Genomic DNA, 25,542 nt, shown 5'->3' with positions numbered 1-25,542 from the left:
AAGTGATTATTTAATTAATAAACAAGACATTTGTCCAAAAGTCATGATCAAATTCATGTAAAATCTGAGCAACGAGGGTTTGAAAATGTTCAAATGAGCCAAAACAATGTCCTGGGATCCAACCAGGGACCTTTAGATCCACACCAATCTTCCCTGACCTCATAGAAACTGGAACATTTCAACAAATAAATTCAAATTCAACTAAGCAGCAACTCTAGAACAGTCAGAGCACTTGCTAATTCCCCTGTTAGCTCCAGATCAGACAATGCAGGCTCACCTTCACACTTGGTTGTACGACCGTCACCAGTTGAAGCTTCTCTGGTTCAACAAACTCTGGGGACTCAAGACACAAATCAGCACCGGTGCAGGTCCAGATCCAGATGTTAGCTGATGGGGACAATGGCTTAAGGGAGCTCCAGGTAGCTGGTTTGAACTGGTCCCTCATCTCTGTGAGTAGAAACCATCTGAGGTGGAGGGTGAAGATCTGCTTTGACCTCCTGATCTCCCAGTAAAGCCAGTATAGATGTTGAGCTTGGAGGAGTTGATGGCCTCCTTCATCTTCTTGTTGGAGATGTTTGCTAAACTCAGCACCACCACAGATCAGAGGAAAGTCCACTTGTCAGCTGGACACTGGAGTTTCTAGTGACCTGCAGGATCTAAGTTGTGGTGGCAGCAGGCCTGTTCTAAGAGCTTTGCTCACATTCATGATCAGGCTTCATAATGGTTCTGGACCACTGTGTGATAGGAGCTGATCCTGGAGCAGCAGAAGACAAATATAGAGAAGAAAAGACAAAAGACAGAGAGAAATGAGGGAGAGAATGAAAAAAAGATGGGAACAAGATGAGGGTGAAAGACAAGCAGAGAGAAAGACAGGGGGACAGGGGGATGGAAGACAGACACACAACCAACAACAGCAACAGCAGCAATAATAGTTTTGATATTGTCCTGTTATTGATGTTTTCATGTGAAAGTGGCATATTTAAGATAAAAGACACTGTTAGAACAGAAAGATCCAGAAAACCCACCAACCAGAGGTGTGTCTGATACAGATGTGGAATTATTGGCTCACACAATGTTGAGGCAACTGGGAAGAAGACAAACAAAAGAGGCTTGTTTGATTCAGACATTCATCAAAAATGGTCCTGTCGAACTGTTCAATGTGTCATGACTTCAGAAGCTCAAATCCTCTCTAAGTTCAAGTGAGAGTGGAAGAGATTATAAAATGAGAGAAGCAGGGCCCTCCCTCAGAGCTGAAATAGCTCAGTTGGGAGAGCGTTAGACTGAAGATCTAAAGGTCCCTGGTCCGATCCCAGGTTTCAGCAGAGGAACAGCATTGACTTTACTTTCCAGTGGAGGAACTGCAGACATGAAGGAAACGAACATCTTGTCCTGTGCATTCTTATGACATTCAAGACATTTTTGGAGCCTCTTGTTGGATTTTGCCACAGAGAATCAGAACCAATCAAAAGCATGGTGGACTTGAACATGGAGGATTGAACAAGTCAAGAAAGCAGCAGTTTGACCTTCACAGCTGTTTCTTTTCCTGTCTAAATGCTGAAGGAAGAGCCTGAGTACCTCAGACGGTAGAGCATCAGACTTTTAATCTGAGGGTCCAGGGTTCAAATCCCTGTTCAGGTGCTATGCTGGTGTTCCAGTGTTTAACAACATGGTACTGGATGAAGTTCATTGTTGAACAAACTGTTATCATCGGAAGTAGAAGTGTTCTCGTCTTGCCACTGTGAGACTGCAGCTGCAGGTCAAATGTGAGATAAAAGTGACTAATAATAATTTCATGTGGCATGCAATTAACGAAAGACCACAAATGACACTGGTCAAGTTAATTTTATTTATATTGCACCAAATCACAACAAAACTTATCTCATGACACTTTACAGGTAGAGCAGGTCCAGTACCAAACTGCTTCAATGAATCTACACCCAACAATTCTCCATCAGCAAGCACATCCTGCAAAAGCGGCGACAAAAACCTTCCTTTTGACAGGCAGGAACATCGAGCAGATCCAGGCTCAATGGGGACGGCCTTCTGCTTTGACCGATTGGGGGGAAAGAGAACAGGAACAAAACAGATAATGGAGGAAGACGGATATGTAGAAGGAAAGAGAGGGACAGAGATAAAGAGAGAGAGAGACTGATGGAAAGACGGTGATGTGAGTAGGTGGAGCTACGGGTGGCAGCTTGAGCCTCTTCAGCTCTGCAGCCTCCTCCAGCAGCACCCAGATCTGGAATGAGAGGAGCCTAAAAGGCTCCAGAAAAGGAGACAAGTTAGTAATACTTATGAGTATAATTAATGTATGACACATATAGGAGGAGAGAGAGGAGTAGAGAGAAGCCCAGTACACTGCATCTGCCATCTGTCTACTTCAAATTACACGCTGCATGACATTCAATTTCAAAGCTGCAGAAAAGCGCTTCAAGAAAAGGTGTGTGAGGGAAGCTCGCTCATGCTGGTCCCCAAAGACTCAAAGCTGCCCTTTCCTCACAAAGAAAAAAAAAAGCTTAAAGCACCTGGTATTCCCATGCGGTCTCCCATCCAAGGACTAACCAGGCCCGACCCAGCTTAGCTTCCGGGATCAGACGAGTTAAGAATGGTATGGCCGTAAGCACATGACTCTGACAAACATGGGCTCTATATCCATTTCACTCACTTTACAACCTCAGAAAAATGTGATGTGCAACAGCCTCACGGTCTTTTTACACACCAAATAGGTGTCCTGTCAATACAAAGAAAAGAATGTTGATGTCATCGAGAGAAAAGTACAGCATCTGCCATCTGTCTACTTCAAATTAACCACTGCATGAAATTCCATTCCAAAGCTGCAGAGGGCGCTTCAAGAAAAGGTGTGTGAGGGAAGCTCGCTCATGCTGGTCCCCAAAGACTCAAAGCGGCCCTTTCCTCACAATGAAACAAAAAAGCTTACAGCACCTGGTATTCCCAGGCGGTCTTCCATCCAAGTACTAACCAGGCCAGACCCTGCTAAGCTTCCGAGATCAGACGAGATCAGGCGTGTTCAGAGTGGGATGGCCGTAAGCCCTTGACTCTTACACACATGGGCTCTATATCCATTTCAATCACTTTACAACCTCAGAAAAAAAGTGACGTGCAACAGCCTCACGGTCTTTTCAAACGCCAAATAGGTGTCCTGTCAATACAAAGAAAAGAATGTTGATGTCATCTAGAGAAAAGTACTGCATCTGCCATCTGTCTACTTAAATTACACGCTGCATGACATTCAATTTCAAAGCTGCAGAAAGGCGCTTCAAGAAAAGGTGTGTGAGGGAAGCTCGCTCATGCTGGTCCCCAAAGACTCAAAGCTGCCCTTTCCTCACAAAGAAACAAAAAAGCTTACAGCACCTGGTATTCCCAGGCGGTCTTCCATCCAAGTACTAACCAGGCCCGACCCTGCTTAGCTTCCTAGATCAGACGAGATCGGGCGTGTTCAGAGTGGTATGGCCGTAAGCCCTTGACTCTCACACACATGGGCTCTATATCCATTTCACACACTTTACAACCTCAGAAAAAAAGTGATGCGCAACATCCTCAGGGTCTTTTCACACGCCAAATACGTGTCCTGTCAATAAAAGAAAAGAATGTTGATGTCATCGAGAGAAAAGTACTGCATCTGCCATCTGTCTTCTTCAAATTAACCACTGCATGACATTCCATTCCAAAGCTGCGGAGGGCGCTTCAAGAAAAGGTGTGTGAGGGAAGCTCGCTCATGCTGGTCCCCAAAGACTAAAAGCGGCCCTTTCCTCACAATGAAACAAAAAAGTTTACAGCACCTGGTATTCCCAGGCGGTCTCCCATCCAAGTACTAACCAGTTCCGACCCTGCTAAGCTTCCGAGATCAGACGCGATCGGGCGTGTTCAGAGTGGTATTGCCGTAAGCCCTTGACTCTCACACACATGGGCTCTATATCCATTTCACTCACTTTACAACCTCTAAAAAATGTGATGTGCAACAGCCTCACGGTATTTTTACACACCAAATAGTTGTCCTGTCAATACAAAGAAAAGAATGTTGATGTCATCTAGAGAAAAGTACTGCATCTGCAATCTGTCTACTTCAAATTACACACTGCATGACATTCCATTCGAAAGCTGTGGAGGGCGCTTCAAGAAAAGGTGTGTGAGGGAAGCTCGCTCATGCTGGTCCCCAAAGACTCAAAGCGGCCCTTTCCTCACAATGAAACCAAAAAGCTTACAGCACCTGGTATTCCCAGGCGGTCTCCCATCCAAGTACTAACCAGGCCCGACCCTGCTAAGCTTCCGAGATCAGACGAGATCGGGCGTGTTCAGAGTGGTATGGCCGTAAGCCCTTGACTCTCACACACATGGGCTCTATATCCATTTCACTCACTTTACAACCTCAGAAAAAAAGTGATGCGCAACAGCCTCAGGGTCTTTTCACACGCCAAATAGGTGTCCTGTCAATAAAAGAAAAGAATGTTGATGTCATCTAGAGAAAAGTACTGCATCTGCCATCTGTCTACTTCAAATTTAACGCTGCATGACATTCAATTTCAAAGCTGCAGAAAGGCGCTTCAAGAAAAGGTGTGTGAGGGAAGCTCGCTCATGCTGGTCCCCAAAGACTCAAAGCTGCCCTTTCCTCACAAAGAAAAAAAAAAGCTTACAGCACCTAGTATTCCCAGGCGGTCTTCCATCCAAGTACTAACCAGGCCCGACCCTGCTAAGCTTCCAAAATCAGACGAGATCGGGCGTGTTCAAAGTGGTATGGCCGTAAGCCCTTGACTCTGACACACATGGGCTCTATATCCAATTCACACACTTTACAACCTCAGAAAAAAAGTGATTCGCAACAGCCTCAGGGTCTTTTCACACGCCAAATAGGTGTCCTGTCAATAAAAGAAAAGAATGTTGATGTCATCGAGAGAAAAGTACTGCATCTGCCATCTGTCTACTTCAAATTAACCACTGCATGACATTCCATTCCAAAGCTGCGGAGGGCGCTTCAAGAAAAGGTGTGTGAGGGAAGCTCGCTCATGCTGGTCCCCAAAGACTCAAAGCTGCCCTTTCCTCACAAAGAAACAAAAAAGCTGACAGCACCTGGTATTCCCAGGCTGTCTCCCATCCAAGCACTAACCAGGCCCGACCCTGCTTAGCTTCCGAGATCAGACGAAATCGGGCGTGTTCAGAGTGGTATGGCCGTAAGCCCTTGACTCGCACACACATGGGCTCTATATCCATTTCACTCACTTTACAACCTCAAAAAAAATGTGATGTGCAACAGCCTCACGGTCTTTTTACACACCAAATAGTTGTCCTGTCAATACAAAGAAAAGAATGTTGATGTCATCTAGAGAAAAGTACTGCATCTGCCATCTGTCTACTTCAAATTACAAACTGCATGACATTCCATTCCAAAGCTGTGGAGGGCGCTTCAAGAAAAGGTGTGTGAGGGAAGCTCGCTCATGCTGGTCCCCAAACACTGAAAGCTGCCCTTTCCTCACAATGAAACAAAAAAGCTTACAGCACCTGGTATTCCAAGGCGGTCTCCCATCCAAGTACTAACCAGGCCCGACCCTGCTAAGCTTCCGAGATAAGAAAAGATCGGGCGTGTTAAGAGTGGTATGGCCGTAAGCCCTTGACTCTGACACACGTGGGCTCTATATCCATTTCACACACTTTACAACCTCAGAAAAAAAGAGATGCGCAACAGCCTCAGGGTCTTTTCACACGCCAAATCGGTGTCCTGTCAATAAAAGAAAAGAATGTTGATGTCATCCAGAGAAAAGTACTGCATCTGCCATCTGTCTTCTTCAAATTAACCACTGCATGAAATTCCATTCCAAAGCTGCAGAGGGCGCTTCAAGAAAAGGTGTGTGAGGGAAGCTCGCTCATGCTGGTCCCCAAAGACTCAAAGCGGCCCTTTCCTCACAATGAAACCAAAAAGCTTACAGCACCTGGTATTCCCAGGCGGTCTCCCATCCAAGTACTAAGCAGGCCCGACCCTGCTAAGCTTCCGAGATCAGACGAGATCAGGCGTGTTCAGAGTGGTATGGCCGTAAGCCCTTGACTCTCACACACATGGGCTCTATATCCATTTCACTCACTTTACAACCTCAAAAAAATGTGATGTGCAACAGCCTCACGGTCTTTTTACACACCAAATAGTTGTCCTGTCAATACAAAGAAAAGAATGTTGATGTCATCTAGAGAAAAGTACTGCATCTGCAATCTGTCTACTTCAAATTACACACTGCATGACATTCCATTAGAAAGCTGTGGAGGGCGCTTCAAGAAAAGGTGTGTGAGGGAAGCTCGCTTATGCTGGTCCCCAAAGACTCAAAGCTGCCCTTTCCTCACAAAGAAAAAAAAAAGCTTACAGCAACTGGTATTCCCAGGAAGTCTCCCATCCAAGTAGTAACCAGGCCCGACCCTGCTTAGCTTCCGAGATCAGACGAGATCAGGCGTGTCCAGAGTGGTATGGCCGTAAGCCCTTGACTCTTGCACACATGGGCTCTATGTCCATTTCACTCACTTTACAACCTCAGAAAAAAAGTGAAGCGCAACAGCCTCAGGGTCTTTTCACACGCCAAATAGGTGTCCTGTCAATACAAAGAAAAGAATGTTGATGTCATCTAGAGAAAAGTACTGCATCTGCCATCTGTCTACTTCAAATTACACGCTGCATGACATTCAATTTCAAAGCTGCAGAAAGGCGCTTCAAGAAAAGGTGTGTGAGGGAAGCTCGCTCATGCTGGTCCCCAAAGACTCAAAGCTGCCCTTTCCTCACAAAGAAAAAAAAAAGCTTACAGCACCTGGTATTCCCAGGCGGTCTTCCATCCAAGTACTAACCAGGCCCGACCCTGCTTAGCTTCCGAGATCAGACGAGATCGGGCGTGTTCAGAGTGGTATGGCCGTAAGCCCTTGACTCTGACACACATGGGCTCTATATCCAATTCACACACTTTACAACCTCAGAAAAAAAGTGATTCGCAACAGCCTCAGGGTCTTTTCACACGCCAAATAGTTGTCCTGTCAATACAAAGAAAAGAATGTTGATGTCATCTAGAGAAAAGTACTGCATCTGCCATCTGTCTACTTCAAATTACACGCTGCATGACATTCAATTTCAAAGCTGCAGAAAGGTGCTTCAACAAAAGGTGTGTGAGGGAAGCTCGCTCATGCTAGTCCCCAAAGACTCAAAGCGGCCCTTTCCTCACAAAGAAACAAAAAAGCTTACAGCACCTGGTATTCCCAGGCGGTCTTCCATCCAAGTACTAACCAGGCCCGACCCTGCTAAGCTTCCGAGATCAGACGAGATCGGGCGTGTTCAGAGTGGTATGGCCGTAAGCCCTTGACTCTCAGACACATGGGCTCTATATCCATTTCACTCACTTTACAACCTCAAAAAAAATGTGATGTGCAACAGCCTCACGGTCTTTTTACACACCAAATAGTTGTCCTGTCATTAAAAGAAAAGAATGTTGATGTCATCTAGAGAAAAGTACTGCATCTGCAATCTGTCTACTTCAAATTACACACTGCATGACATTCCATTCGAAAGCTGTGGAGGGCGCTTCAAGAAAAGGTGTGTGAGGGAAGCTCGCTCATGGTGGTCCCCAAAGACTCAAAGCTGCCCTTTCCTCACAAAGAAACAAAAACGCTTACAGCACCTGGTATTCCCAGGCGGTCTCCCATCCAAGTACTAACCAGGCCCGACCCTGCTAAGCTTACAAGATCAGACGAGATCGGGCGTGTTCAAAGTGGTATGGCCGTAAGCCCTTGACTCTGACACACATGGGCTCTATATCCAATTCACACACTTTACAACCTCAGAAAAAAAGTGATTCGCAACAGCCTCAGGGTCTTTTCACACGCCAAATAGGTGTCCTGTCAATAAAAGAAAAGAATGTTGATGTCATCGAGAGAAAAGTACTGCATCTGCCATCTGTCTACTTCAAATTAACCACTGCATGACATTCCATTCCAAAGCTGCGGAGGGCGCTTCAAGAAAAGGTGTGTGAGGGAAGCTCGCTCATGCTGGTCCCCAAAGACTCAAAGCGACCCTTACCTCACAAAGAAACAAAAAAGCTTACAGCACCTGGTATTCCCAGGTAGTCTCCCATCCAAGTGGTAACCAGGCCCGACCCTGCTTAGCTTCCGAGATCAGACGAGATCGGGCGTGTCCAGAGTGGTATGGCCGTAAGCCCTTGACTCTTGCACACATGGGCTCTATGTCCATTTCACTCACTTTACAACCTCAGAAAAAAAGTGAAGCGCAACAGCCTCAGGGTCTTTTCACACGCCAAATAGGTGTCCTGTCAATAAAAGAAAAGAATGTTGATGTCATCGAGAGAAAAGTACTGCATCTGCCATCTGTCTACTTCAAATTCACCACTGCATGACATTCCATTCCAAAGCTGCGGAGGGCGCTTCAAGAAAAGGTGTGTGAGGGAAGCTCGCTCATGCTGGTCCCCAAAGACTCAAAGCTGCCCTTTCCTCACAAAGAAACAAAAAAGCTTACAGCACCTGGTATTCCCAGGCTGTCTCCCATCCAAGTACTAACCAGGCCCGACCCTGCTTAGCTTCCGAGATCAGACGAGATCGGGCGTGTTCAGAGTGGTATGGCCGTAAGCCTCTGACTCTAACACACATGGGCTCTATATCCATTTCGCTCACTTTACAACCTCAGAAAAAAAGTGATGCGCAACAGCCTCAGGGTCTTTTCACACGTCAAATAGGTGTCCTGTCAATACAAAGAAAAGAATGTTGATGTCATCGAGAGAAAAGTACTGCATCTGCCATCTGTCTACTTCAAATTAACCACTGCATGACATTCCATTCCAAAGCTGCGGAGGGCGCTTCAAGAAAAGGTGTGTGAGGGAAGCTCGCTCATGCTGGTCCCCAAAGACTCAAAGCGACCCTTACCTCACAAAGAAACAAAAAAGCTTACAGCACCTGGTATTCCCAGGCGGTCTCCCATCCAAGTACTAACCAGGCCCGACCCTGCTTAGCTTCCAAGATCAGACGAGATCGGGCGTGTTAAGAGTGGTATGGCCGAAAGCCCTTGACGCTCAGACACATGGGCTCTATGTCCATTTCACTCACTTTACAACCTCAGAAAAAAAGTGAAGCGCAACAGCCTCAGTGTCTTTTCACACGCCAAATAGGTGTCCTGTCAATAAAAGAAAAGAATGTTGATGTCATCGAGAGAAAAGTACTGCATCTGCCATCTGTCTACTTCAAATTCACCACTGCATGACATTCCATTCCAAAGCTGCGGAGGGCGCTTCAAGAAAAGGTGTGTGAGGGAAGCTCGCTCATGCTGGTCCCCAAAGACTCAAAGCTGCCCTTTCCTCACAAAGAAACAAAAAAGCTTACAGCACCTGGTATTCCCAGGCTGTCTCCCATCCAAGTACTAACCAGGCCCGACCCTGCTTAGCTTCCGAGATCAGACGAGATCGGGCGTGTTCAGAGTGGTATGGCCGTAAGCCCTTGACTCTTACACACATGGGCTCTATATCCATTTCACTCACTTTACAACCTCAAAAAAAATGTGATGTGCAACAGCCTCACGGTCTTTTTACACACCAAATAGTTGTCCTGTCAATACAAAGAAAAGAATGTTGATGTCATCTAGAGAAAAGTACTGCATCTGCCATCTGTCGACTTCAAATTACACGCTGCATGATATTCAATTTCAAAGCTGCGAAAGGCGCTTCAAGAAAAGGTGTGTGAGGGAAGCTCGCTCATGCTGGTCCCCAAAGACTCAAAGCTGCCCTTTCCTCACAATGAAACAAAAAAGCTTACAGCACCTGGTATTCCCAGGCGGTCTCCCATCAAAGTACTTACCAGGCCCGACCCTGCTTAGCTTCCGAGATCCGGCGTGTTCAGAGTGGTATGGCCGTAAGCCCTTGACTCTGACACACATGGGCTCTATATCCATTTCACTCACTTTACAACCTCAGAAAAAACGTGATGCGCAACAGCCTCAGGGACTTTTCACACGCCAAATAGGTGTCCTGTCAATATAAAGAAAAGAATGTTGATGTCATCTAGAGAAAAGTACTGCATCTGCCATCTGTCGACTTCAAATTACACGCTGCATGACATTCCTTTCCAAAGCTGCGGAAAGGCGCTTCAAGACGAAGTGCGTGAGGGAATGTCGCTCATGCTGGTCCCCAAAGACTCAAAGCTGCCCTTTCCTCAAGCTGAAGTTAAAAGAATTGCAAATTAATCCTTCACAGGTACTTGTTCACAGAGATGGATGAAATAAAAATTGAATATATTCTAGTATTATAAAAATACAATGAACAAAATTATTAACAATGAGTAAGAGGATTTTCAAAACAAAACAAACAGTGTCTTTCTTGGTTCTGAACTTTCGTTTCACTGAAAATAAAAATCTTTTTTAATTAGATAGTTTCACATAAAATACCCTCAAGTCATCCTTTACACCTCAATTGTAAGGAAAAAAAGTTTCCTCTACAAAAGATAACCCTTTTGTTTTTTTTAAATATACATCATATTTAATCCCTTTCAGAATCCTTAAGTTACCTTCTAAAACGGTATTCTTTAATTTACAACAACTAAAACTCAATATTTTACCTGTGGGCACACACACATTCATATGAAACACCTTAAATTAAATTTTTACCTGTTTCAGGCCTGTTTATTGAAGCTCATGTGCGGTCGGGGCTTCACAAATGTAATGGCCGCTTCACTCGCAGCTGAGCACACAATAAAAGCAAGTGCATGTGTATGTTAGTCCTCACAAATCCAGGGTTTTATTAGAAGGGGGAGAACGGGAATGGAGGATGAGAGTCTGAATGGTAATGGCAATGGCGGTGGAAGTCACAATCCAAACACTCACACGCAATGGCGGGACAGCGAAAGTCACGAAGAAGAAAACACAGCAGGACAGGGCACAGCAGAACAGCAGAGCCATCGGATGGAAACCCGTCTCTCTCTCTCCAATGTCCGTCTCCTTCAAGCATATTATCTTAATTTAGCCACAATTATCAAACATTATCTCGTGTCGAATTCGCATTACCTTTACTTTCGCTCCAAAAATATTACAACGCTAAAGCTACGATCTGCTGGCACATTAGCACGGAATGCTATCCCTAGCTAGCACGTCGCAAACCATGTACACATCCAGTCTCTTTTCACTATAACAGTTAGATAAAGCGCAAATACAGGCATAAATATTCACCTCTCGAAGGTCACACAGAAGTTTACATCAGGACCACCAGTCGTCGACCTCCAAAATAAACTTAAATGCTCTCCACACAAACGATGCCTCCCCTCTTAACTCTCTGATCATTGCCTCTGTTTCTCTCCCCATGCGCGCTAACTACTCACCTCACAAACCTGCGCCACTAGTCCCACCCCTTACACAGTAACTTTCCTCTCATTGGCTTTTGCGGTCTTAATACACCCAAAGATAAGACAGGAATGAAATGATTGACAGGTAACAATTGAGGTTTCATATAAACACGGCTTCTTCCCCTCTCCTTATTCTCAGATCACTGATCTTTTCCAGACTCAGAGAACTTAAAGACCTTTATATGAATTTATTTTTTAACTGTAAATAGTTTTACTTTTTAAATGTTACATATTATATTTACGCTTTTAACCTGCTCACATTATAACCAATTTTAACGATCATGAACTCTATTTATTTTTGAACTTTTTAACACATCTTTTTATGCTTTTTATGCGATGTAATTTATTTGATTTTTGTACACGGCTACATGTTGTATGATAACAAGAGTGTATATTGTTTACAATGTGTTACAGTCAATGGGTGGCACGGTGGTACCGTTGTTAACAGTGTCGCCTCAAAGCAAGTTCAAGTTCTGGCTCGAGCACAGGTTCTTTCTGTGTGGTGTGTGCATGTTGTCCCCGTGCCTGCGTGGGTATTCTGTCTGCAATGGACTGGCTACCTGTCCAGGGTGAAACCTGCCTCTCACCTGAAAGCCACTGGGAAAGGCTCCAGCCTCCCCCTGCAACCCTTAACAGAAATAAGCTGGGATGCATGGAAGTATAGAAAGCGGATACAATGAAGCGCATACAAATTTTTCGAATGCATGAAAAAGTCTCACCTTTTGTTTTTTTCATATTGGTTAGTTTGGAAGCATGGAATTTCTGACAAAGCCTAAGTTTGTATTGTTTATTCACTGATTTTTCTGACAATTTACAAACAAAGCTTTCAAAACTGAGAGGACAAGCAGTGGTGTTTAAGATCAACACCCAACATGGGGCTTGAACCAACAACCCTGAGACTAAGAGTCTTGTGCGCGACTGACTGAGCTAATCAGGTTACGTCAGTGTAAGTCCCATAGCATGAAGTGGTCAGAGTGAGAGACTCACAGTCCTGTGAGTGATCACCCACCCATCTATCCATCCATCCATCCATCCATCCGTCCATCCATCCATCCATCCATTTTTCCGCTTATCCTGTTAAGGGTCACAGGGTGGGGCTGGAGCCTATCCCAGAGGGGACATTACCTTGGACAGGTCAGTGGTCCATCGCAGTCCACCGCAGCCAACAAATATTGACAGACAACCATTCACACTCACAGCCATACCTACGGTCAATTTAGAGTTGCATTTCCATTTGCATGTCTTTGGACTGTGGAAGGAAGCTGGAGTACCTGGAGAGAACCAGCACAGGGAAAACATGCAGACACTCTCAGGATTTATTCCAATGAAGCGCCTAAAAAAGGAGTGTTGGAACTCACTCAGATGAATGAGACATTATAAGCCATCAAATATATACATGTAGATGTAGTGTTGGAGATCCAAGAAAAGAGGGAGAAAAGAGAAGAGAAGAAGAAGAAGAAGAAAAAAAAAACAGCTTCTTTGACCAGATAACATAGTTGTCTATTTCAATGTTTGAGGTCTGAAAAAATAACTGATTAACTGTGAAATGTGATGGACAGGCAAGTACTTACTAGGATCAGGGCAGCTGGAAAATAGGCTCCTGCATCTGTAGGCAATATCAGAGACAAAGAAAAATCAACACAAATGAGCAGGCACTTGAACGATGCTAAAACCACTCTTTTTTAAACAAATACAACCACAGCTTCTGATCTATGGCCTTAACTACACTGTAATCATGCCATCAGACAGACTCATGCCAGAGCAGTAGCCTAGCACAAGATGGAGGAACGTAATTGCATGTAAACACAGTCAGTGTGCACTCATCTTAATATGAACCGACTTAACTGTTGTGTGACACATATATTGTGTGTACTGTAAAATGGTTCAGTCTATCAGAAAGCTTCATGAATTCACAGGCAAAATACAGATGTCGCACACATTAATTTGTGGAGGCTCGAGATGTAAAAAGTAAAGTCAACTCTCTGTGTTTTTTGGACTAATTTGCAAGCATTTTCAACATTTTGGCTAGCTGCTAAATCTGGCTAGCATGATGTGCACCGAGTGTAATTATCAATGCAAATGTGGCAGGATGAGAGGTCCCATCCTAGCAGTGAGACTGGTTGGTGATGCCTGACTTGGCTTGTACCATCATTAGCCAACCAGTGTGAGGCGCTGCTCTATAAATAGGGGCAGCATCTACCTGGTCAATCTCTTGCTCTTGGGGTCCGCGGTCCTCCCACTTCCTGGTCACCTCGCTTCCGCCTCTGATCACCTCACGTCTGCCTTCTCGCCACCGTCTGTGCTGGTATGTAGCAGTAGCTCCCTGTAGCTCGTGTTGCATGCTGATCATGCACGTTTTTCATATTCACGTGTTTAATTGTAGGCGTCCGGCTTTTGGGACACGGTCCCTTAATCGCCGCTAGTGGGGAAACACCCCCCCCCCCCCGCCGATCTGACGTGCAGAGGCTGTTTGCCACAGCATACTAGCTGTGAAACCCTTTGCTCTGCATGCGTGCGATCTACACCGGATTGGCACAGCTGGTGAGCCGTGACACTGAGGAAGAACTAGCTGCTGCTTTGATACCGGGCGCTGTCTTGCCAGACTATCTTGCTTTGCTAGATGCTCCTGCTTTGCTCTGGCTGCTGTTTGCTACAGACTACCCTGCTTTGCTCTGGCTGCTGTTTTGCTACAGACTACCCTGCTTTGCTGTGGCTGCTGTTTTGCTACAGACTACCCTGCTTTGCTGTGGCTGCTGTTTTGCTACAGACTACCCTGCTTTGCTGTGGCTGCTGTTTTGCTACAGACTACCCTGCTTTGCTCTGGCTGCTGTTTTGCTACAGACTACCCTGCTTTGTGCTGGCTGTTTGGCTACAGACTACCCTGCTTTGCTCTGGCTGCTGTTTGGCTACAGACTACCCTGCTTTGCTCTGGCTGCTGTTTGGCTACAGACTACCCTGCTTTGCTCTGGCTGCTGTTTTGCTACAGACTACCCTGCTTTGCTCTGGCTGCTGTTTTGCTACAGACTACCCTGCTTTGTGCTGGCTGTTTGGCTTCAGACTACCCTGCTTTGCGCTGGCTACTGTTTTGCTACAGACTGTCCTGCTTTGTTACAGGCTCCTGCTCTATTAGCCTGCTCTGCTACTAGCCTGTTCTGCGACCTACTGGCCATCTACACATGTTTTGCTTGTTTGTTTGTTAACTGTTTACTGTGTTCACTGGAGTGCTCTGCTTCTGTGTTAATGAATTGGAATCCGCTGTGTGTTGAACTGGAGGTTGTTTCAGTAATTCACCTTGTTTAACCAGGGTCTGCCAGATCCTGATGTCCACCGTGTGGCGCCACTGAACTGTACTTCATGGTGCTCTGAAGGTTTGGATCTGCATTGTTTCCCATTCCTCCGCTTGGGCTTCAGGGTGTACCAAGCTGCTGGACGGCTATCCGTTAGCTCCCTGGTCTAGCAATGGAGAAATGAACTCGTTTCTGGTTATTTTGGGTTGTATTATTTTTCCTTGATAATTTGTGTTTAATAATTAAATCTTGTTTCTCGAATTAATTTTTAAATTGTGGTTTGAGTTTGGTTCTGGTTTTTGTGTTTGTTTTTTTTAGTTTTGGTGTTAAATTATAATTCTTGTCATTTCGTTTCAGGTACTGGAAGCTCACGGTCCTGGCGTCTCTTTTCCTCTTGTGTGCTGTGCACCCCTGTTTTGCTTTAATCATGTGTGTTTTTTAAATGTGATGTCCCAATTGATCAGGGTGTCTTCTGCCTTGGGATCCCTCACCCCCACTGGTAAGCTCCAGACTTGTTTAGATTCATTCTTGTTCACTTTTTAATCTGCTGGCCTGTTTACAATGAAATATTTGTCATGGAACCACGTCTCCTGCCAATTAGTAAATGAACCTGTGAGTGCCTTTTGGTCGGTACGTAAACTATTTCCTTGGGCGAAATTCCCAAGGTGGCGTTGTCCGGCTTTGGTCACTATTATATTTTAATAAGTGCACCCCCCACTCGTGTGTCGCCACACAAACTGGAAACTTCACTTAGCCTCCACTGGCCTACAGACTTTGCGCCAGTGTCTACAATAAATGCAATCGCTACTCACCAAATGACTGTGATTGAGATGGATGATAACCAAGGCTCTGGCCTCACGTGCAGATCAGGAGATTCTCCTTGCGTCCATAAGGCAAAGATACTGCATGATACTGTTGATTTATTTACAGTGAAGTACTGTATTTTAGCATTACAGCATAGTTCTGTTAAACAGTCATGGGGTGTAATTTAACAGATTCCTATTAGAATTAACGGCAAAGTACTGTATTTTTATAAACAGGGTGATACTGTTGAAATCTTGTAGTACACTGCAAGCAATTGCTGTAAATGTACAAGTCCCACCGCTTTCATAAAATTCATCATTGGATTCAGGACGACCCCTGCTACTCGGCTGCGGTGGGCGGGAGGAGGCTCAGGCCCAAACAACGCTGACTGCAGCTTTAATTTAATCCTAGGTTGATGAAATACTCTGAGAAATCAGTGGTACTTATTTCATGATTTTCATAGGAATAAGTTAAGAATAAAATGCCAGTTCATGGTTAAGCTAAAATTTACATAAATAAGTATTATGAAGAAGATATTAAAATGTAAATTTTGATTAAAACTAGTAACTTTCAAAAAAACATCATTTCATGGGGTGTGAATGTCTTTCAAAAATGTTAAAGTAATTCTATTACGTTAGGTTACGTGCGTGAGTTCATGAACTTTAGTGTTTACACTTCCGGGAGAAACGAGCGCGAGGAAGGAGCATCGTGTAATGGCGTAACGTTATCGGAGTTTGGAGACTGTGTGTTGTCGGAGAGGAGTTTTTATCGGTAACGGACTGTGAACTGTAATTGACCGAAGTGATCGGAGTGCGTGAGTCGGATTCTCCGCCACCGATTGTGTTTTGTTGAGCACCAGGCAAGTCCAGTTACAGAAGCTAGCGGGAGCTAGGCTAACGCTGTCCACGCTGAAGGGAGACGCCGCAGCACGGACGGGACAGGAGCTTCGGATAGTCGCCTCGGGAGAGAGTCGTTAACGGAGGACGCGTCACTACTGCCGACGGAGTCGGAGGATGTGCCGCTGCTGCGGAATCACGGAGGTCTGTTGCTGCGGGCTGCTGCGAGCGGGACGGTTGCTGCCATAACGAGCGAGGGATTCATCGGCTGCGGTCCGGTATTGTTGACTTGACCGACACACAGGGGGATCTGGTAAAGGTTTCCATCATGAGCTCCAACTAAAGCGGGCTAACGAAAGTAAACATGAGTGCACTCGAAATAAAATTAGACAGTTGAAAAAAAGACAAACAATATACCCCGGGGTTCTTTTTATTTTCTATAGTCTTGTTTATTCAAGGTTTGAATGTGTTTTTCTGCAAGCCCTTAATACATTTTCTAAATTGAAATCTTGTGTTGGTTTCATTGAATTTGTGTGTTGTTACTGAAGCTTTACAGCAGAGTTTAAAGGTCAAGTGTTCTCCCCACAGCCTCCAGTTGAATATTTAAGAGTGAGAATCATACATTGCCCTAGATTGATATTAATTATTCCAGATGGGACTTTTACCATACAAGATATTTGAAATGAGTTAAAGTGTTCCCATTAAGCCTAAGGTGGGTTTTAATATTGGAGCCGGTGGTAAAAGGGTTACATTTAGAAATCTAAACCCCTGCTACCATGAGCACACATGGAAATAAAGACTCAACTGACCGCTCGGTCTACTTCAGCTAGCACACTGAACAATACTGTTGTTTACTTGCTAGCTGATAAGTGAGCAGCTGATGTTTGCAATAACATTGAAATAGAGTCAATAGCTCAAATCCTATCACCACCAAAGGAGCCACGTCTTTAACACTTCAATCTCATAGCGACTCCTCAGGATTTCTTCTTCTCTCCATTGCATTTTGTAGGAGGCTCCTGCCGGTCCACACTGCCTTCCCCCTAACAGATTCAGCTACTGAGACTAAAGTTCGTTAGTAAGCTCAATGCATTAAAGTGACTTAATATTTGTTGAAAACTAAATAGGCGTGAAGCTGTAACCTCACATGAACACTTGAAGTCTAGATTTCAGCTGCATGTGAAGAAATCAGCATAAAATCCTTGTGTTGGTGTTTAAACCTGGACTACCAGAACCAGGCTAAGAGGTGTTTGTCTGTTAGCTGTGAAGCAAACTGAAACATGAAGGCTTTGAGGGTTTGTTCTCAACACAAAGAAAGATTCAATGCTCAAACTGCCAACTCTGTAAAAAAAAAAAAAAAAAACATTTTTACAAATCTCAGTTTATTTCTTCATGAAGATCTTAATGAGGCAATCAGCACCAGAGCACTAAAGTTAAAATTAGTAACACCGTCACTAACGATGGATTTACTTGACCCAATGTAGTTTTCCTGATCAAATATAGTTTTCATCAAAATATATATTTTTTTTATAATTAATTATTTCCCAATATGCAACGTCACATAAATGAAAAAATGGAGGACCCTATAAAATGACCTGACGTCAGTGTTCAAGGGTGAAGTCATTTTTGGAATGAAGAAGAGTTCATCCAGCTTTTTTTGCCTCGTGTCTCTGAACCAGCTCATTTGTTGTGTCCACGCAGAGAGAGAGAGGATAAATGTGATCGTGGAGAAGTCCTTTTGTTCTTCAACTTGTCCAACTTGATGGTGAGTCTCCTTTTATCAAGGATTACTGAATGCTTGTGTTATTCATGGCATTGTTAACACTTTATAAACCCTTCATTCAGAGCTGTAAAGAACCTTTAACCTCATATCCCAGACATCAAAGTGGGCCACTAACTGGTGAGATGAAGCTATGCTATGCTGCTACATTCTGAAGAGGTAAAGTAGCAGGTTCTGAGAGTGATGGCTAACCTGGATGTGTTCATCTCCTACTTTAATATCAGCGTCCCAACTTGGAGCTCTGACCACCTCCAGCTTTTTGTTCCTGTTTCTGCTTCAGTCAACAGGGAACTCAAACCTGCAATAGAATCATCAACAACAATGGAATAGAAAACAGAGGAAGACAAAATATCATAAACTTAAAAAGCTGAGAAATGTTCATGAAGAATAAATGCACACATTATGATTGAGTCCAGAAAGTAAAACTCCACACGAAATGTATTTTGACATGTAGGGATAATGAACTTGAATGTGTTGAAAAAGCAGATGAATGAATCCACTACCACAAGATGGCGTCACAGATCCTGATGCTCTGTGCAGGAAACACCGAGCAAAACATGACTAAAAAGCTCCTTTTGTTCCCTCCATGAAAAACTGTGGCACTGATGAGAAGAAGGATCCCAGCGTCCTCTGAGGATCCATCGCCGCACCATTCGGTAGAAGGATGATCGGGTCGGCACCAGGAGAAACCCTTGTGTCTCCGATGCTGGGAAGATGGAGCACTGAAGAGGCCACATTGTGGCGTCCTGAAGAGGACATTTGGTGGAGCCTGAGACAGCAAACATCATGCCGCCCTTCATCAGAAGAACCATAGCACTTCAGTCACGTGACTGAAGTCATCCATTCATGTCAGTGATGTCACTTGGCAGGACTGTCATTGCCGTCACATTCTAGAAAAGAACCCAGACTCCACATGTGGCTCCCATGATAACTGATGGACCTCTGGTTGGAGGCTGGACGATGATGTTTGGACTTGAAGGAAAACTCCTTCTCCAAATTCCATTGTGTTCAAATTTAATGTCCCACAATAAGAAGTAGCTGAATCTGACAGGTGAAGGTTTGGAACTCCAAGATGGTTGATGTTTTCTTGACTTGATGCTCTGACTGTCAGGGTAGATGACAGCTTCTTTCTGCTGCTGCATCTGAGTGGCTGATTGGAGGTTTTACCTCCCAAGGTTGTCTGGTTCCAGGGGAAATTTGAAAATTCCAGTCCCCAACCTTGGCTGTTCTGAAACTCTTCTCCTGAATCACTCCTGAGCTGCAGCAAGAAAAAATACCAGTGCCCAACCAGATCAACTTCATGGCTGCTAACAGCCTCAGACACTTGATTTCCATCAATCTGGAGCCAAGAAGGCCCTCACCTGTGGTTCTCCTCCAGGAGGGTCCAGGTTCTGCCATTGTGGCTCCTTGTGCCACTGCCAGAGAGTCTCAGCTGCACACTGCAACATTTCAAGAGGAGATTTACATTCCTTCAAATGTCCTGACATCTTCTTCCAATGGTTCTGTTCCATATTTATTTTTTAAAATCAATTACATGATGAAAGCTGCCACAGCTGGTTTAAGTGAGAGAACACACTAGGCAAGGCAAGGCAATTTTATTTGTAGAGCCCGTTTTCACAAACAGTTTGTCTCAAAGGGCTTCACATGGCATCATAACAACATCCTCTGCCCTTAGACCCTCACATCGACTGAGGAAAAACTCCATAGAAAACCCTTTTAACAGGGAAAAATCTGAGAAACCTCAGGGTGAGCATCAGAGGAGGGATCCCTCACCCAGGACGGACAGACGTGCAGTAGATGTTGCTACAGACAAGAAAACAGTTTACAATACAAAATGTGGGAAACACGGAAATGTTAATAACAGCTGAAGAAGGAAGCTTCTGGTAGGGGAGGCAGGGAGAGCAAGCCAGCTTGATGGGGGACTGGATGGCAGACTGGTTCATGGAAGGGGAGCGCAGGCCGGTGTAACAGTAGGGAATAAGAGGGGGGGGGGGGGGGCGATGCAGGCGGCGGTTGGGGCTCTGGTGGATCTGTGGAAACACAGAGAGACTGCGAGACACCAAGGCCAAACTACAAAGTGCAACAAGTAGTGGTAGTGACAGTTCCAAAAATGTGCAGGGAGGAGAGGAGGAGAGAAGGGGAGAGGAGGGAAGGGCTCCATGTAACCTGATGTGTCCCCCAGCAGTCTAAGCCTGTAGCAGCATAGCTATCAATGGTTCAGAGCTACCTGAACCAGTCCTAACTGAAGGCTCTGTCATAGAGGAAGGTCTTAAGCCTGGACTTAAACGTAGTTAAAGTGTCTGCCTCTCTGACCCATGGAGAGAGCTGGTTCCACAGTAAAGGAGCCCGGTAACTAAAGGCTCTACCTCCCAGTCTGTTTTTATTGATACTGGGAATCACTAAAAGACCTGCATTCTGGGAGCGGAGTGCTCTGGTCGGACAGTAGGGACTAATGAGCTCTTTCAAATAGGATGCAGCTTTATCATTGAGAGCCTTATAAGTCAGCAGAAGGACTTTGAAGTCGATTCTAGATCCTACAGGAAGCCAGTGGAGAGAAGCTAAAGTGGGAGAGATGTGTTCTCTCTTCTTAACTCCCGTCAAAACCCTCGCTGCAGCGTTCTGGACCAGCTGGAGACTCTTTCGGGAGTATTTAGGACATCCTGACAAGAGAGAGTTGCAGTAGTCCAGCCGAGAATTGATAAATGAGATTTGAAACCAGTAAAATATGCTTTTCTGTGTGCAAACTAGTGAGGGGCATGGAAGGATATTTTACCACCAATACAGAACCCAAACTTTAGTCATGTGATGAGATGGCGACTGAGAAGAGTGATTATGAAGTTAATGGACAAAATGTGAATTGAAAGAAAATACATTAAAAGATACTAAATAAACAAATAAATAAAAGAAGGAGCACAAATGACTTTTTTTCTGCACAAATTTACTGGTATTTGACTGCATTTTTGGTTCATGAGTAGATGAAAGAGTATCACATATATATTATATACATATGATACATGCACGTGGCTTTGGACAAAAGCTTAAAGAAATTGTAGAATTATTTAAATGTACCAAGTGAACTGTTGCAGGTTTCTTGAAGACGCTTCAGCTCTCATCCAAGAGGTGTCTTCAGTTTTCTTCACTGATGGGAGGATTTATAGCTCTGTGGGGGCGGGACCTTCTACAGAGGTGATTGACATGTGAGCTCTGGGTGTCAGAGTTGTTTTGGTCAGGTTGTGAAAGGGAAGTTGACTCAACTGGTATCTGTGTCAGTTGAAAGCCTCACAGTAATTCCATAATCTAGGAGTAGAAACCAGAGTCACTTGCGACGAGGATGGGATTCGAACCCATGCATGCAGAGCACAATGGATTAGCAGTCCATCGCCTTAACCACTCGGCCACCTCGTCTGCTGAGTGTGACCCTGACTTTTTAAACAGCTGAACTCTTTAGAGCCTATTTGTCAGAAATGGACCCAGCAGGAGCCACTGAACACAACTCTGACATAATCAGGCTTCTTCCCAGCAGCATCGTGCTACAGAAGGCAGAATACAGACCATCGACACATCATCAGAGTGAACACCAGCTGATGTTTACAAGTTTAATTCACCTTTTACTACAAAATGACATCCAAGCTCAGATTCTCTTGTCCTGATTGAACAAGTAAATGTTTAAGAAGATGAGAGTACCAGACTTTTTCATCCAAGGAAACAAGCATCCTATCACTGTCCTATGCAGAGTTTCTTTTCAAAAAAAAAGTGAGACAACCTCAAGATTTTCTGTTTCCTCTTGTTGGATTTTGCCACAGAGAATCAGAGCCAATCAAAAGCTTGTTGGACTTTAATGTTGGAGGACTGAACAAGTCATGACATCATCAGTTTTACCTTCACAGGTGCTTCATTTACTTTACTTTCAATTTTACAGAGGTAGAACCTGAAATCTGAAGGCAGAGGAGAAGTCCACGAAGAGAAGGTGGACATAGGAGTTCCTGTTCTCCAGATGGATGAGGGCTGCGTGGACCACTGATGAAATGACGTCATCAGTGGAGCAGTTTTGCCTGTAGGCGTACTGGTGGGGGGTCCACAGAGATGTCGATGGAGGCGTCTATGTGGGCCTTGACCAGCCTCTCAAATACTTCATGACTACTGGGGTGAGTGCAATGGGTCGGTAGTCATTTGGGCCTGTCACTGTGGAGCACTTGGGGACAGGGACAATAGTGGCAGTCTTTAGGCAGGTGGGGACAGGTGACAGCGCCAGTGAGGTGTTGAAGATGTCTGCCAGCACCTCAGACAGCTGTTGTGCTCAGTCCTTCAGTACTCACCCTGGGATGTTGTCTGGGCGTGCAGCTTTGCGAGGGTTGATTCCCTGAAAGGTCTTCCTCACGTCTGCTGCGGTCACACTGAGGGGCGTGTCGTCAGGTGGTAGTGTGACTCTGGTGCTGGGGGGGGGGGGGGAGGTCAGGGTCCTCGAAGCGGAGAAGAATCTGATTGAAGGAGTGAGGCGCTGGACCCGCTCTACTTGTGAAGTGTCATGAGATTTTAAAACTAAACTTTAAAAACTAGACTTTAAAAATAAAACTTACAACTTAAATGGAAACTGTCTGGGGGGGGTGTAGCCTCCATCAGGTATGTGTTTGATGTCTGAATTCTGTCTTTGATCTCTGGGTTCTGAGCATTGATCTCCTGCTTCAGTCTTTGATCTCTGACTGATCCTAAACTAATCAAAGGATCACATCAGCACATTGGTCCAGTCTACAGATGGTGATTTTACCTATTTGAAGCCTTATTTTGTGTTTGATGGACATTTTTAAAATCACTAATGACTTTTTGACTGAACATCCTGGACACTGTGGTGCCTGATGAGGAGACAACTTGGGTACAAAGTAGAAGAGGAGGGTTTTTGGAGAAGGGATATTTTTGCAGTGTTCCAAGTCAATAATAACTGTGGCAAAATGTCATCATTTTTCAAAATGTCCTCACTAAGATGGTTTGTAATTCTGTCTCTCCCTCATCCTCAGCTGCTGCAGCACTTTAAAGAAAACCTTTGACTCGTGGATCTAAAAAGATCAGATGTTGTCTCCTCCAGAACATCAACACTTTAACGTTGTTGGCAGGACTCCAACCTGAGCAGGGAGACCCCAATGGATTTCTAGTCCATCGCCTTCACCACTCGGCCACAACAACCACATTCACACACACATTTGTAAAAGATTCACATTTACACAATTCTTTAAAATTGTGTCACAAGCCCATTTGTGTGAGGTCCTATTTTCTCTTTTTCAGCATTCCTTTGTTTCCAGGTCTCCAATAAGTGCAGAATTACAAAGACAAGCAAGCTTGATCCATGCTGGGCAGGTGATAGGAGCCATTGACCACTGGCCAGAGACCCTGGCACAGACGTTGGGGATGGATAGAGAGCATTTCTAAAATTATATTATACATTTATAGAATTCTACAATCCTACAATTTCATTGAGCAGACGCTTTTGTCCAAAGCCACTTGCATATGTTTTTGGTGAGTTTGGCTCCTGAGCTCAAGACAGTTGTGACTAATAAAGGACAGCTTCAAATGCAGGAGGGAGAGAATGACAAAAAGATGGGGAACAAGATGAGGGTGAAAGACAAGCAGAGAGAAAGACAGAGGGACAGGGGGATTGAAGACAGACACACAACCAACAACAGCAACAGCAGCAATAATAGTATTTATATTGTCCAGCTCAGTTGGGAGAGCGTTAGACTGAAGCTCTGAAGGTCCCTGGTCCGATCCCAGGTTTCAGCAGAGGAACAGCATTGACTTTACTTTCCAGTGGAGGAACTGCAGACATGAAGGAAACTACCATCTTGTCCTGTGCATTCTTATGACATTCAAGACATTTTTGGAGCCTCTTGTTGGATTTTGCCACAGAGAATCAGAGCCAATCAAAAGCATGGTGGATTTAAACATGGAGGATTTAACAAGTCAAGAAAGCATCAGTTTGACCTTCACAGGTGTTTCTTTTCCTGTCTAAATGCTGTAGAAAGAGCCTGAGTAGCTCAGACGGTAGAGCATCAGACTTTTAATCTGAGGGTCCAGGGTTCAAGTCCCTGTTCAGGTACTGTGGATGTTCCAGTGTTTGACAACATGGTACTGGATGAAGTTTAGTGTTGAACAAACTGTCAACATTAAAAGTAGAAGTGTTCTTGTCTTGCCACTGTGAGACTGTCGCTCGGGGCCGGCTCTACGCAGGGGCAAGAGGGGGCAACGCTCCCTCAAACAGATGTCCTGCCCCCTCAAATCAAACTTTTAGAAGTGAAAAATCCGCTGATAGAAACACACGTCAATCAGCCCCCTCTCTTCTCTCATGTCGGTGCAGTGTGTGTCCTCACTCAGCCTGCTGTCAGGACTCCGCGCCCCTCTGTAAACATCCAATCACTGTGAGTATGCAAATGAGGCAAGACGCAGCCAGAGAGTGTCAAGTCAGCGGGGTAGGAGTTGGAAGAAGCAGTAAAAACTCCACCAAACTCGTCGTAGCGACCCGTGATATAACTAATGATTGACAACAACTCAAATAATAGTTAATATAACATTCATATATACATTTGTGCAGTCAAATGGGGAATAGTCTGCTGTTTTTTTACCCACTGGGAGCATTTCTCAAGTCACAAGCACATCTGTACACTGCATCTAACAGACTGAGGACAAATGAGCGGTGTCTGCCGGACCCCTACGTGAAGCCCCGCCCCTCTGCACAGTTTTGTTTCAAACTGCTCAGGGAAATAATTTAAAAAAAAGAATTCAATAAATAAATAAAGAAGATGTTTTTCTCAAAACTTCACTTTGCACTCCACCTTTCAGCTGCTCACAAAGAGAGAGTTAATGCTGCGAGATGCATCCTTTTTTCAGAGCATTTAAAACAAGTGTTGCTCCTCTTGCATGTACTAAAAGCAGTAGCAGTGATGCTGCTGCTAGTACTAGTGCATCAGAGGCAGTAGCTAGCATAAATACACCTGTACCATCAGCAAGCACTGCTTCTCCTGTTCCTCCTCCCTCAACATGTGCTGCCTTAAAGCCCCTTGCTCAGCTACCTAGTGACTTAAATGTCAATGCACCATCCCAGCCAATACTGGGTAGCTACCCAAAGCGTGCATTTGGTGCGACATTCAGGTCATTCAATCCTGCCTGGTACCGCTCACGACCATGGCTGGAGTACTCTGTTTTGCGGGACGCATGCTTCTGTTTCCCCTGTCGGAAATATGGTAGCTCTGCTAATGAGAGGGATGTTGTTTTTACCCTTACTGGTTTTAACAATTGGAAAGCAGCACTCGAACGAGACATGGGGCTACAGAGGCATGTGTCCAGCCACAACCATGTGCACTCTTCCACCACCTGGACTCAGCACAAAAGCAGAGAGGCTACAGGGGGTACTGTTGACTCTCTGTTGGTTGGTAAAACCCAACTTGAAAAAAATCATTATCATGTCAAGAGTGTGGGC

At 44.7% G+C, this 25,542-nt stretch overlaps 12 non-coding genes and 8 pseudogenes across 12 annotated transcripts; 2 read left to right on the top strand and 18 right to left on the bottom strand.

Annotated features, from left to right (window-relative positions):
* The first annotated feature begins 1,249 nt into the window (after positions 1-1,249).
* On the top strand, positions 1,250-1,322 carry trnaf-gaa (transfer RNA phenylalanine (anticodon GAA)). Its single transcript has one exon. It is a non-coding gene; the product is annotated as a tRNA-Phe (tRNA).
* A 1,609-nt stretch (positions 1,323-2,931) lies between these two features.
* On the bottom strand, positions 2,932-3,050 carry LOC147265945 (5S ribosomal RNA; annotated as a pseudogene).
* Positions 3,051-3,360: 310 nt separating this feature from the next.
* LOC147265944 (5S ribosomal RNA) lies at positions 3,361-3,479 on the bottom strand. The gene has a single exon (XR_015114440.1). It is a non-coding gene; the product is annotated as a 5S ribosomal RNA (ribosomal RNA).
* A 309-nt stretch (positions 3,480-3,788) lies between these two features.
* On the bottom strand, positions 3,789-3,907 carry LOC147265943 (5S ribosomal RNA; annotated as a pseudogene).
* Positions 3,908-4,216: 309 nt separating this feature from the next.
* Positions 4,217-4,335, bottom strand: LOC147265942 (5S ribosomal RNA). Its single transcript, XR_015113118.1, has one exon. It is a non-coding gene; the product is annotated as a 5S ribosomal RNA (ribosomal RNA).
* A 310-nt stretch (positions 4,336-4,645) lies between these two features.
* On the bottom strand, positions 4,646-4,764 carry LOC147265941 (5S ribosomal RNA; annotated as a pseudogene).
* A 309-nt stretch (positions 4,765-5,073) lies between these two features.
* LOC147265940 (5S ribosomal RNA) lies at positions 5,074-5,192 on the bottom strand (annotated as a pseudogene).
* A 310-nt stretch (positions 5,193-5,502) lies between these two features.
* Positions 5,503-5,621, bottom strand: LOC147265939 (5S ribosomal RNA; annotated as a pseudogene).
* A 309-nt stretch (positions 5,622-5,930) lies between these two features.
* On the bottom strand, positions 5,931-6,049 carry LOC147265938 (5S ribosomal RNA). The gene has a single exon (XR_015115037.1). It is a non-coding gene; the product is annotated as a 5S ribosomal RNA (ribosomal RNA).
* Positions 6,050-6,358: 309 nt separating this feature from the next.
* Positions 6,359-6,477, bottom strand: LOC147265937 (5S ribosomal RNA; annotated as a pseudogene).
* A 311-nt stretch (positions 6,478-6,788) lies between these two features.
* On the bottom strand, positions 6,789-6,907 carry LOC147265936 (5S ribosomal RNA). Its single transcript, XR_015112694.1, has one exon. It is a non-coding gene; the product is annotated as a 5S ribosomal RNA (ribosomal RNA).
* Positions 6,908-7,218: 311 nt separating this feature from the next.
* LOC147265935 (5S ribosomal RNA) lies at positions 7,219-7,337 on the bottom strand. The gene has a single exon (XR_015113994.1). It is a non-coding gene; the product is annotated as a 5S ribosomal RNA (ribosomal RNA).
* Positions 7,338-7,646: 309 nt separating this feature from the next.
* On the bottom strand, positions 7,647-7,765 carry LOC147265934 (5S ribosomal RNA; annotated as a pseudogene).
* A 309-nt stretch (positions 7,766-8,074) lies between these two features.
* LOC147265933 (5S ribosomal RNA) lies at positions 8,075-8,193 on the bottom strand. Its single transcript, XR_015115378.1, has one exon. It is a non-coding gene; the product is annotated as a 5S ribosomal RNA (ribosomal RNA).
* Positions 8,194-8,502: 309 nt separating this feature from the next.
* Positions 8,503-8,621, bottom strand: LOC147265932 (5S ribosomal RNA). The gene has a single exon (XR_015113414.1). It is a non-coding gene; the product is annotated as a 5S ribosomal RNA (ribosomal RNA).
* Positions 8,622-8,931: 310 nt separating this feature from the next.
* On the bottom strand, positions 8,932-9,050 carry LOC147265931 (5S ribosomal RNA). Its single transcript, XR_015114751.1, has one exon. It is a non-coding gene; the product is annotated as a 5S ribosomal RNA (ribosomal RNA).
* Positions 9,051-9,359: 309 nt separating this feature from the next.
* Positions 9,360-9,478, bottom strand: LOC147265930 (5S ribosomal RNA). The gene has a single exon (XR_015113413.1). It is a non-coding gene; the product is annotated as a 5S ribosomal RNA (ribosomal RNA).
* A 310-nt stretch (positions 9,479-9,788) lies between these two features.
* LOC147265929 (5S ribosomal RNA) lies at positions 9,789-9,897 on the bottom strand (annotated as a pseudogene).
* An 11,503-nt stretch (positions 9,898-21,400) lies between these two features.
* Positions 21,401-21,482, bottom strand: trnas-gcu (transfer RNA serine (anticodon GCU)). Its single transcript has one exon. It is a non-coding gene; the product is annotated as a tRNA-Ser (tRNA).
* Positions 21,483-24,092: 2,610 nt separating this feature from the next.
* Positions 24,093-24,165, top strand: trnak-uuu (transfer RNA lysine (anticodon UUU)). The gene has a single exon. It is a non-coding gene; the product is annotated as a tRNA-Lys (tRNA).
* The last annotated feature ends 1,377 nt before the right edge of the window (positions 24,166-25,542 follow it).

Source organism: Aulostomus chinensis, chromosome 4 (genome assembly GCF_037954235.1).
Source record: "Aulostomus chinensis isolate RoL2024-O1b breed Wild chromosome 4, RoL_Achi_v1.0, whole genome shotgun sequence".
Classification (NCBI taxonomy): domain Eukaryota; kingdom Metazoa; phylum Chordata; class Actinopteri; order Syngnathiformes; family Aulostomidae; genus Aulostomus; species Aulostomus chinensis.
This window is presented reverse-complemented; position numbering and strand designations above follow the sequence as displayed.